General features: G+C 37.7%; 1 protein-coding gene across 1 annotated transcript in view; it reads left to right on the top strand.

Moving 5' to 3' along the window:
- LOC138292728 (cytochrome P450 2D15-like) overlaps positions 1-12048 on the top strand; it is a 214649-nt gene that overhangs the window by 187759 nt on the left and 14842 nt on the right. The gene's annotated exons all lie outside the window — the stretch shown is intronic.

The following is a 12048-nucleotide window of genomic DNA, read 5'->3' as shown; positions in this document are numbered from 1 at the left end:
TCTAAGGGGTGGGGGCATGTAGCCCCCTCTTTCTGAGCCACAGAAGGACCCTGGGGACGTATTCCCCAAGAGCAAACTGTTCATTAGAGGAGAAGGTGGTATGTGGTCCCTAACCATGAGCCACTAAGCCCATATGACAAAAAAGTGGCACAACTCCCCAAGCCTCTGCTGGGCCCAGGAGATTCCATCCCTGGGACCAAAGAAACAACAAAAAGGAGAGTGAGGCAATGCGCCTCCCTCCCCGTGGTTTATATGCCTCAGTGGATGTCCTGCCCAGAAGATTGTGGACTTATCTTGCCTGCACTGTCCCAAGCAAGGAACTCCACTTTGCTCTTGGCTGGTTGGAGTGGAACAGTATAAAAATACTGCTCCAGCATGGGCAGGAGCAAATACTTAGTGCCGACTTCCACCAGCACCTAGTATGGTGCTGCTTGGGGTTTCGGGAGCACTGGTGCACCAGGACACCCAAGGTAATTTTCTTTAAAATGGGGTCCAGCAGCCCCCAGCAACATTAAAAGAAACAGTGTGGGCATCTTTATAATGCCCTAGCACCCCCTTGTGCTACATTAGCGTCCTTATTTTTTACGTTAAAGTGGCCCAACGAGGCCGAAATCTGCACGCCGTATTTACAAGGTGGTGCAATACATGCATTGCACCACTCTGTAACCCTTTGCACTACATTATGCCTGTGCCAGGCATAGTGTATGCAAAGGGGGCGTTCCCTGTCAAGGGAGCCAGAAAAATGGTGTAAGGAAATCTATGAGATTTCCTTGCGCCATTGTTTACAGCACTTCTATGCCTACTCATGAGCAGGCGTTAAAAGGGGGCTTCCATTTTTTAGAATAAGGCCGTATGTACTCTGCAGGAGTAGCGCCAATATTATGGCGCCACTCCTGCACAGTACATCAATAGCACCATAAGAAATGAAGCTACTGCCCCCTACCCTGCGCCGTGGTGCACCATATTTTAAATACGGTGCACACATTGTGGTAGTAGGGGGGTGCTAAGGGGCTCAGGGAAAGTGGCGCCGCACTCGGTGCAGCGCCACTTTCCATAAATCTGCCCATAAGTCTCCTGGGTCATTAAATCCATGACCCCAGGAGAACGTGCCCTATTTTTTTTAAAGCACTCCCAGGTAGAGCTCTATGCCCTTCAGCTGGAGTGCAAGGCCCTCTTATAATTGTAAACCTAAAGAGTCACAGACATATTTTTAATTAAAACTTTATTCCACATTTTTATAATAAGCAATTTTAATAAACATTGCATTGTGTGAATATTGAAATATACCTTTCAATAAAAATATTGCTGATTTTTGGAGAAAGATGACAGACCTGCTTTATATATATATTGATATACTCGCCCCTCGATAAATCCACTAGGCTCACATTTTATATTTGCTGTTGTAACTCTTATTCTTACTAAGTCTGCCTGAGTGAGGTGACGTACTCTGAGACCAACTGCATGCTGCGCATGCCAGAAGGCCATGCATGGTGTAGAGATGGCTGCTCACAGGACAGGCGCTGCAGTCATCCTCATACTGCCCACGGTGGGATGCCAATGGGGGGATTGCCCACAAGCCAGGTCCTGAGAGCAACTCCCTGCCGTGTACGGTAGGGGTTGGCTTTTACATATGGTAATGTTACTTTACTTTAAAAAACCCTAGACATTCACTGAAAAATACAAAGGTTAAAGTGACGTTATAGGTAGCTATAAATTTCAGTGACATAACATTTTAAACTTGAAAAACCACTGCAATTCACCAGTTAAAGTTATCTCTAGTAAGTCTAACTTATGCCCTAAGGTAACTATAACTCTTGTCCTAGGCATTCTCAGCTGATTACCGCACATATTACATCACTCATGATATGTTCTATGACAATATTGATAACATCACTGCAACATCTGAAACAACATCATAGATGAGAAGACGAGAGTGTGAGTTATAATTACCTTAAGACATAAGTTATAGTTACTGGAGATAACTATAACTAATCAACTGTAGTGTTTTTGTGTTGACAAGATTACATTGTCACTGAAATTTTCACGTAACTATTACCTTACTTTAACCTTTGTTGGTATTTATCAAACATCCAAAAAATTGAATGAATTAAAAAATAAAAGAATTGATTAACTTAAAATAAAATATAAATAAAAATAAATATAAACTAAAATTAATAGACAATGTAATTAAATATATACCTGGAGTAATGAAAACAATTACTTAGCATAAATTATACAAACAAAAACAAGCAACAATGTTAAAATGGTAAATTATAATTATTAAGCTATATAAGTTAAATGTAAATCTATTGAAGTAACATTTATAAAAAAATAAAGCACAAAATATGCAATCTTAACTATAAATATAAAAGTAAATTAAATAGGTACTTTAACAATAAATGGTCAAATAAGAAAAATACAAGGAAAAAGCACGTGTAAAACATTCACTTAATAAGACATAAAATAATCACTACTAGTATAAATAAAACCCTACAAATATTTGGAGAAATACATACGAGTTGAGAACATAGAAACCATATTTATAGCTCAAACCCTGATGTAATACACAATTAAAAAATACCATTGTAACTCTAAAATCACAAAAGGTATAAAAAAACTCACAAATCAGAGAAAAAAGTAAAATATGGTACTCAAATTCTGACCTAAGCAACAATAGAGTAAGTTTTGAATTTTGATGGTGTCCTATCTACTATTACCACTTCATTATAAACAACAGTAATGAAAGTGTTGGACTTTGAAGGGATAAGATATACTATCCCCATATTAACCTGAACAACAGTAGAGAAACTGTTGAACTAGGGTAGGGTCAAATTTACTATTCCCACTCCATTATAAGCAACAGTATGGAAAGTGTTTTAGTTTGGAGGAGTCAAGTGCATGATTCCCCCTCCAATGTAAGTAAAAGCAAAGACAATATTGTACTTTAGAGGGGTCAGATTTACTATCACCTCTCCAAAATAAGCAACAGTAGGGAAAGTGTTGGTTTTTGGAGAGGTCATATTTACTATTTCCATTCCAAACTAAGGGGCCTCATTACGAGTTTGGTGGTCTGACCACTAGGTTACGACAGGGGACCACCGCCACCATCAGGATCATGAATCTCGATGGGGTGGCGGCAGTCAGAGTCGTGCTCAGCCACTGCCAAGCTGATTTCATCACCGCAGTGCTGATTACGAGTCCACTTTCCACCAGCCTTTTCATGGTGGGGTCCCCACCATAGAATGGCTGGGGAAAAGCCAGTGCTCGGAGCCACAGGGGGACCCCTTCATTGCCCATGCCTTGTGCAGTCCAGGGGTGCTCCTGCCAGCTCCTGTGAAATGCGCAGTGTCTGCTCTGCAGACAATGCTCATTCCGAGGGTACTTTTGTGCGACTGAATTGGCCTCAGCTCCCGTAAGGGAGCCAAGGCCAATGCCGTGGCACTGTTTCCACCAGGCTGACCAGAGGAAATGTTGTAATACGATGTTTCAGCCTGTCAGCCTGGTGTAAACACTGTAAAATGATAGAGGGGGTGAAGCCGCTGTCTCTTCCCCAAGGCTTTGGCGATCTGCTTTTGGGACAGCCAAAGTCGTAATGAGGCCCTAAGCAACGACTGTTGAACTTTGGTAATTTTAGATTTTGTATTCACACTTCAAGCTAAGCAACAGTAGGGATAATATTTAACTATGGAGAGATGAAAAGTTCTATTTCCAGTTCAACCTGACCAGAAGTAGAAAAAGATCTTAAAGAATCACATGTACTATTCCCAAACCTAAATAATGAGAATAAAAGTAATATTTTTTAAAATATATATAGTAAAATCAAAAGTACCACTATAAACATATCAAACATAATAAATTAGGTAATTATTTAAATATGTCAATGAAAATACAATTTGAAATCACAACATTAATAAGTAACAACAACAATTTAAAATAATAACAAATATCTTTAAAACATTTCCACATGCTTTCCCACAAATTGAACAACCTATGAAAAATAAATAAGTAAAAAATAATTATAATTGTTAACACATACTAAACAAAAGCTAAATATAATTACGAATAACCAATAGGACAAATATTTAGAAATATATTTACCATTTTTACGAACTAACCAAATACTCATTCATTTTACCCAATTATTTTTTTGCATATTTAATAAACCAATGAACAAGTACATTAATTCAAAATGTTAAAAACTTACATTTATAATACCTCTTATGGTCACCACCTACAAACCCACCATCTTACCAAAACATATGGAGAAAAATATGTTTTCTATAGAAAAAACACACAAGAATTCCACTAAAATAATTTTAAAAAAATGCAATTTGTTTAAAACTAATTTGCATATGGAAATTAATTAACAGATTAAAAAATGAATAGCCTAATCAACCAATCAAAAAGTTAATTACCTATTTTTAGACTACTATAAAATTCTTATTATTCCCCCACAATACCAAGAAGTAGGATTGCACAAAATATGTGTAATTTTTGTATGTGTAGTTAAATAAAATTTCATAATTATATGAAGTTACATGTAATTATGCATAACTTGAAATGTAAATTTGGCATTTAGCATGCTATTTTTTGCGTGAAATACGTCCCATCCACTTTAGACATGAGGATGCATTTTGTGCTAGAAAATAGCACTTAATATAGGATTTGGTTAAGTTTTGAAATTGATATTAAGGTTGCAAATGCTGAAATAGAGTTAAGCATAGGGGTGAATTTTAGGATATAAATAATGGCATAATGCAGAATAATGAGTCAAAAACTTAAAGGGAGAAGGTGCAACCTACACATTTTTGTCCTTCATGCCTTGGATATGAGGTCATAAGACTGGACAGAACTGGACAGGGTGGAGCAAATACCTTATTTCATAACACCTCCCTTTCCAATACACTATTAGACCTAAAATGCAAAACTGCAGAGGACTCTGAATTATAAATCACCCACCAGGTGATGAAACAAAATGTGATGAAGAATGCCATGATGACATGACAAACCAGCCACTAATGGAAAATGAGAATCTCTTCCTCTGTGACTTTAAATGCTCCTGGCAAACACAGAAAGACCCAGCCACAAGGAACTCCAACTCCTTCTTAAATAACCAAGACCTTCAACAATATGTTTTAGATATATATCCTAAGAGGTTGAGATTGTAATTTATTGGGAAATTAGAGAATGTTTAGTTTCATATTTCTTCATAATGCTGCTTTTAGCCCTCTATTTGTTAACTAAATAAATACTAACTGGAAAAGCCAATATGTCTCACTTCAATGTGTTAAAACATGCAAAAAGAGGTACATAGAAATGCTGTTTATATGCATTATTGTATTAAAGCTGGACTTGTTGCCTTTTCTATGGCTTGTTTGTAGTTTGCTTGCCATTCAGTTACATTTTAATGTCACAGGCAAAAGTCCTACTACATCTTTATCATGAAAAGGGCTCCAGGTTTTATGGTATTTCTTTTTTTGACATTTCCATGATAAGGGTGAATAAAATAAAGCTCAGTGAGTATATTTCCATGTTTGTTTAACCCACAAACACATATGCTTTGAATGTCTAAAGTGTTTTTAGTAATTTACAATAGAGTTGTCTGAAACCATTTGCATTGTAGAAGAGTTTCAACAGTTGTACTCCTGCAGTTATTTAATCTTTATTAGGAAATTATTTTTCTTTTTTAAACTCTCCTACTTGTTAGTCTGCACTGCTACTGACCTAGCACGCATGATTTACAGTAGTAAGAATAATTCAGAAGAAAAACAATTTTCTTTTTTTTTTCTATTTTTAAAATTAACATAGACATGAAAGTAGATTGAATTCTATTTGTATTTATCTGTGTAATTGAGTACAAAACTAAGGGCCTAATTTCGAGTTTAGAGATCGGACTGCCAGACCGCCGAAGCGGTCCCAATAAGGACCATCGAGTAAACGGCCTCCTGCCCGCCGTATTACAGTATAACTGTTGGGACCGCTGCTATGATCCTGACAGTGGTGGACTGGCAGGGAGTGCATCCAGCAAAACAAGGTATTTTTCATATTTGTGTCGATGCATATGTGTACATTCTGTCCAGGATGTACAATTATGCATGGCACATCTGTAAAAAAAAAGTCTGTACATGTACTGTTACACTTCTGGAGTCTGGGCCATATATGTCCAGTCCAGTCAATGGTAGTACAATGCGACAGGTAGTTACCTGCATTTCAGTTTTTTATTTTCTCATGTGAAATGGCTGCTGTGAAGAGGGGACCTCGACGAAGGGGTCCATGTCGAGTACTGAAGGGAAAAGAAGGAAATGGGGGTGCTAGCACCCCATTACCTTCCATTCCGCCACCTTGAAGCAGGCAGTCCCCCCCACAGTCAGGTCGACAGTCAAGGGCATCGTAATGTGCACGGAAGTCCCCTTGGCTGTACAGCCCTTTGACAGCTCCATTTCCTCAGCCGCCATCATGATGGGCTGCAAATGGCTGGCAGTGTCAGTGGGACTCCAGCAATCCCTAGTTTAGCAGACCCCAAACATCATAATTCGGCAGTCAGACTGACAACACAACAGCGGTCGGACCACTGCCCCTGCCATGGCGGTCCCCAGACTGACAAACTCATTGTCAAGCCTTAAAATTGGGAACTTTAATATCGAAATATTTTTGATTAGTATTTCACCTGCCACCAATGCTGACTAATGTTATTGTTCTTCCAACTTTATCTTTGACATTTTCTCCTTTTAGACTGCTAATTCAAGTGCAGTCAACTAAGTTAAACTTTGGTGTGTCATGGTTTACCATGCAGAACCCACGTATAGGAATGGTTTATTCATGAACATACAAACGCTAATTGCAGCATTCAATAATGCTGTCTTCTCTCTTGTATTCAGTGGAAATATATACCTAAGCTTACAGACTGCTTGTCCTTTTAATTTTTTATATAAATGTCTTTTGTTTACTTTAGTATTTTATATTTGCTCATTTGATGGATAAGTACTGAAAGCAAATATTTGAAGGGATTAGTTTGTTCAAAATCCAATGCAAGAAGGATACTTCTTTTGTAATTTGAGGAACGCCAATCTCCTAATTCACTCAACAGGTCTACATTTCTTGAGAAATAGGGTCAGAATATTTGGTAGGAATATGATTTCAATAGTGTCCAACCTTCACAACTAAGAGAAAAATAATAAAGTTAACTTCTCAGCTAAATTGGAAAACCATTTTTTTCTGATCTTGGTGCTATAATTTCAGTATATTTGTTATAGTCTATATTGATGAATGTTGTATTATCACTGTCTGGTTTGTGGGATAAGGCAAATTCTTACTTCCATGAAGGTATCTCAAGCCTTTGTTTGAGAAATAAAAGATAAGCTCACATAATTTAGGAGGAAAAATAAAATTCAGCTAGGAGGCCATCACAGCTTCCTGCTTTCATTCAGTTTAACAGAAATATAGAGCCAGAGGTATCAGTATTAGGAATAGCTATTACTTAATTGTGATTTTCTGGGAATCACATTTAGGAAATCGCTATTCAAAATGTTTGAAATTGATAGAGTTTCTTTTAGCAATTCCTAGTGGCTCGCAAATCGACCTACCTCATGAATACTAATGATGTATGTCACAATTTGCAACCCGTTAGGAATTATTGCCATCACAGAGATGATGGCCTGCTGAGGTCAGGAGGCCACCATGTCTGCTATTGCATTTAAATGAATCAGCCTTTTTAAAATGTAGCCTGTCTTCCTTAAGGGGAAATGGGATGCATTTAAAAAGAAACGTTTATTTTTTTTCTTTTGTTTGTTTAAGAAGATGCAGTGTGCCCCGTGGGCCACTACCTTCTCTTAACAAACTTTATTTTTTACATTTACAAATGGGAAGGCATCCCAAGGAGGCCCCTTCTCATTGCATTACCACTATTCTTCAGTAGTCTGTAAATTGTTTGGCGACCGGAATTCAGTCCCAAAATAATATTATATATCATTCTGATTCGGTATTTGGTCGCAAACCAAATTTGCAAATTCGGTAACATGCTAACAAATGGCAGTTTGAGTTTGATACATGGCAAAATGTTTTTTTGCAATCACAAACAGGCTAAAACTATGTATCAGCCCATTTGTAACTGGACCGGGAAAAAAGCTTGATACATGTGGCCCATAGTTTTACTCACCCCATTTTTAAGAGATATTTTTCCATAATTAGTCAATTCAATACTTGGTGAAAGGTCCATGGAAAATGAAAAAACCTAAAATGTTAATCTTGTTATCTCATACTCAGGGTTATTGGAAATATATATGTTTATAAAATTTAAGGAAACAATCACTATTTTCAGGGAGGTTAATTATAGCTACACTATCCTCACCTTTTATAAAAGGGATAAAAGATCTTAATTTTTACCTTTCATGTAATTTCATAATTCTTACCCCTTTGGAATGTGACTTTAATTATATATATATATATATATATATATATATATATATATATATATATATATATATATATATATATATATGTATATATATATATATATATATATACACACACACATATATATGTGTATATATATATATATATATATATATATATATATATATATATACACATATATTGTTAGACATATTTTCGGGTCTTCATTTATTACATTCACATTTCGTTGTATTTTAATGATTAAGAGTCATGTGACTTCAAGTTGTAAATGTTATGTTCTAAATTACTGATTTTACTCAGTAAGACTTGACTTTTCTACATAAATCTTTGGCAGGATTAATAATCAACTATTGAGATGGGGTGTCATCTTCTTATTTTGAATAAATGTATCTGATGAACTTTTTATGTCACAAATTCAATAGAGAGAGATGGGCATTCATTCAGAAACTGAGAGTCATTAAATAAATCTCTGTTAAATTTACATCAATAGGTACCTATTGTAGACAGGAAAATATCATAAATCATAACAAAATTGAAGCATGAGCAACAAATAGTCTGAAGTAAATTTCTCAATGTAAAACATGTAAAAGATTATTTTTGGGACTTAAGCTAAAAATATAATTAATGCACTATTGTGTGGTGTGAACTGGACAAAAAATATATTTATTTTTACCGGGATTATCACATACCAGAGAAGCCTCTCCACTCCAAATATTTTGTTAGATATTTTTACATCATATATTAAAATAATCTACACAATGATATGATCACCTAAAGAGAAAGAGACCTAACATCTAATTAAAATCACATCTTAATATCAAATTATACTTCAAAGCAGTTGTTAGAATATGATTGTGGTTCTCCAAAATAAAATACCAGAATTATTAAAGCCATAGATGTACCATTTACCTCCCGTATCACATCAGTGTGTAAATACATGTATCAGTTAGGATTCCTAACTTTAAATTACAGCTCATTCTTTTTACCAAACATAGTGGATCCGGAAATATTACCCACACAATATCCATTTAATGTTTTGCTTCTTCACCAGTATCAAGAGTCTCCTGTGTTTAATGACATTACCTTCTGTCTCTTAATGGATTATTAAAGTCTTTAACATTCCCAGATGTTCCTCTAGTCACTAAAGTCATTGTAAAGAAATAAACACTTAAATATGTCTTCAAGGTTCTATATCTGCCATAATATAAATACAGGAAAACCAGTGTAAGTAAATTGAAAAATGGCATGAAAAATAGTGAAACTATTTAAACAAAGTAAAGGCCACATAATAAAGAATAAGAACCATACAACAAAAGATAGGCAACAACCATAAGGAAATGACCATGTAACATAACTTAAGAAGAATTATGTGATGAAGACCAGGAGGGGACAGTCATGTTCAGCCCTTAACCAATCCATGTGATGAAAACATCTTATTAAATTTAACAGCATGAAACCTACCACTTACAAAGTGTATCTGGCTGTGAAGATAATAAATGAATACATGAACATGTTATTTAAATAAGAATAATCAATTACATTAACAAACAAGACTGTAACAGTGCAAATATATGAAACAATACTCTATCAGCAGGTCAGAATGACAAGGCTGGTGGAATGATCACAAGTTATAATACCTTAGCCAAACTCTCCTTGCTTCCTCAATTGATTTGAGAGGAAGACGTGGCAAGAGTAGTTGAATCAGGCTCACCTCTTGATCCCACTCCAATAGATATTTTATTGAAAGGAGGAGATATTAAACTTTCTGCTCTGATGGCTATGTATAATCTGTCATTGAAGAATGTTGCTTTTCCAGAAGAATGGAAACATGCCTTTATCTGTCCACTACTTAAAAACACAACATTATATCCGGAACTAATGGAAAATGATACACCATTATCTCTACTCCCTGGACTTAGTAAAATCCCGGAGAAGATTATAAATAGACACCTTGCAGAACATTTGGAAGCTAATCATATCCTTCTTCCTACTCAAACAGGTTTCCGCTCCGTATACAGAAGAGAAACTGCACTTTTAAGGACTACAGAAGACCTCAAAATGATCCTGGATCAGGGTGGCTCAGAGGCCTTTATTCATCTTGACCTCAGTGATGCATTCAATATGGTTCTCCATTCCATCTTACTGAACTGATTTGAGGCAGCATGTATTAATGGGAATGCTTTGAACTGGTTTGCTTTTTTTTGGGGCAATCAAAGTTTTCAAGTCAGTGGGGGCCTTTTTACTCAACTCGTCATTGCAGGAAAGTACCCTCTTTCTTGGCATGGTTACCTCCTTTTCTGCCTGATGTCAGTGTGTTTGACTGTGTTCACTCGGATCCTGCTAACCAGGACCCCAGTGATTATGCTTCCTCTCCCAAAAACTCTGTATTTCATCCCACAATTGGCATACTGGTGCCCCGATGTAAGCCCCTGGTACATGGTACCTAGGTACCCAGGGCACTGGGGTACCAGGAAATCCCTATGGGCCGTAGCAGTTATTCCTCCACCAATAGGGAGCCCATGCAAAGGGTTCTGCAGGGACGTGCACTGGACATGGGTCACTACTACCTGTGTCCAGCTACATAATGGTAACTCCGAACCTAGGCATGTTTGGTATCAAACATGTTGGAATCATGCCCCAATACTTTTGCAAGTATTGGTTGTATGATTCCATGCACTCTGGGGCTCCTTAGAGGACCTCCAGTATTGCTCCTACAGCCTTCTGAGGTTTTCCAGGCAGCCCAAGCTGCTGCAAACTGTACAGACCAGTTTTGGACCTCCTGCTGCTTGAGCTGCTCAAGCCCAGGAAGGTAGAACACATGATTTCCTTTGGGAGAGGGGTGTTACACCCTATCCCTTTGGAATTAGGTGTTACATGGCTTGGAAGGGGTAGCCTCCTCAAGCCACTGGTATGCTTTGCGGGGCACAAACCAGTATACACCGGTTCATGGACCTCCAGTCCCTGCTCTAGCACTAAACTGGACAATGGTAAGGGGAGTGACCACTCCCCTGTCCATCACCACCCCATTGGTGTTGCCCAGAGCTCCTCCAGAGCGTCCCTGGGTTCTGCCATCTTGAATCCAAGGTTGGCAGGGAACTTTGGGAGCATCTGAATGGCCAGGCCAGGCCAGGCAGGTGAAGTCAGAGCCCTTTCCTGATAGGTGGTCACCCAGGTGGGTGACCAATCCCCCTTTCAGGGCTATTTAGTGTCTCTCTTTTGGATGGTTGCTCAGATTTTGGTTTGCAAGATTCCAGCAGGATTCCTCTGCATCCCTTACTTTGACTTCTGACCAAAGAAACTGCATCTGGACTCTCCAGGACCCGACAACCTGCAACAAAGACAAAGACTTTGCCTTCAAAATTGTTTCTCCGGCTCTTTCGAGCTTCTGCAACATTTCCCCGGTCATGCATCCTCTGATGCCACCCATCTTCAGTCTGAACAGGAAAGAAGAAGGAATCTCCCTTGGACTGAAGGAGTCACTCCCCTGCATCTGCAGGCACCAACAGCAATGATGACCGGCACCAGAAGTTTCTTCCGCACTATAAAATCAATGAGAATGGTATCACATGGTGCACCGAAGGGTGATAACCTCTTTCTGCTGCTCGAGTAGATTTTCAACTCGAGCCGCAGTTTCCT

This window comes from Pleurodeles waltl, chromosome 4_2 (genome assembly GCF_031143425.1).
Source record: "Pleurodeles waltl isolate 20211129_DDA chromosome 4_2, aPleWal1.hap1.20221129, whole genome shotgun sequence".
In the NCBI taxonomy this organism is placed as follows: domain Eukaryota; kingdom Metazoa; phylum Chordata; class Amphibia; order Caudata; family Salamandridae; genus Pleurodeles; species Pleurodeles waltl.
The sequence above is the reverse complement of the archived record's forward strand: the minus strand, read 5'-3'. Positions and strand labels throughout refer to the sequence as shown.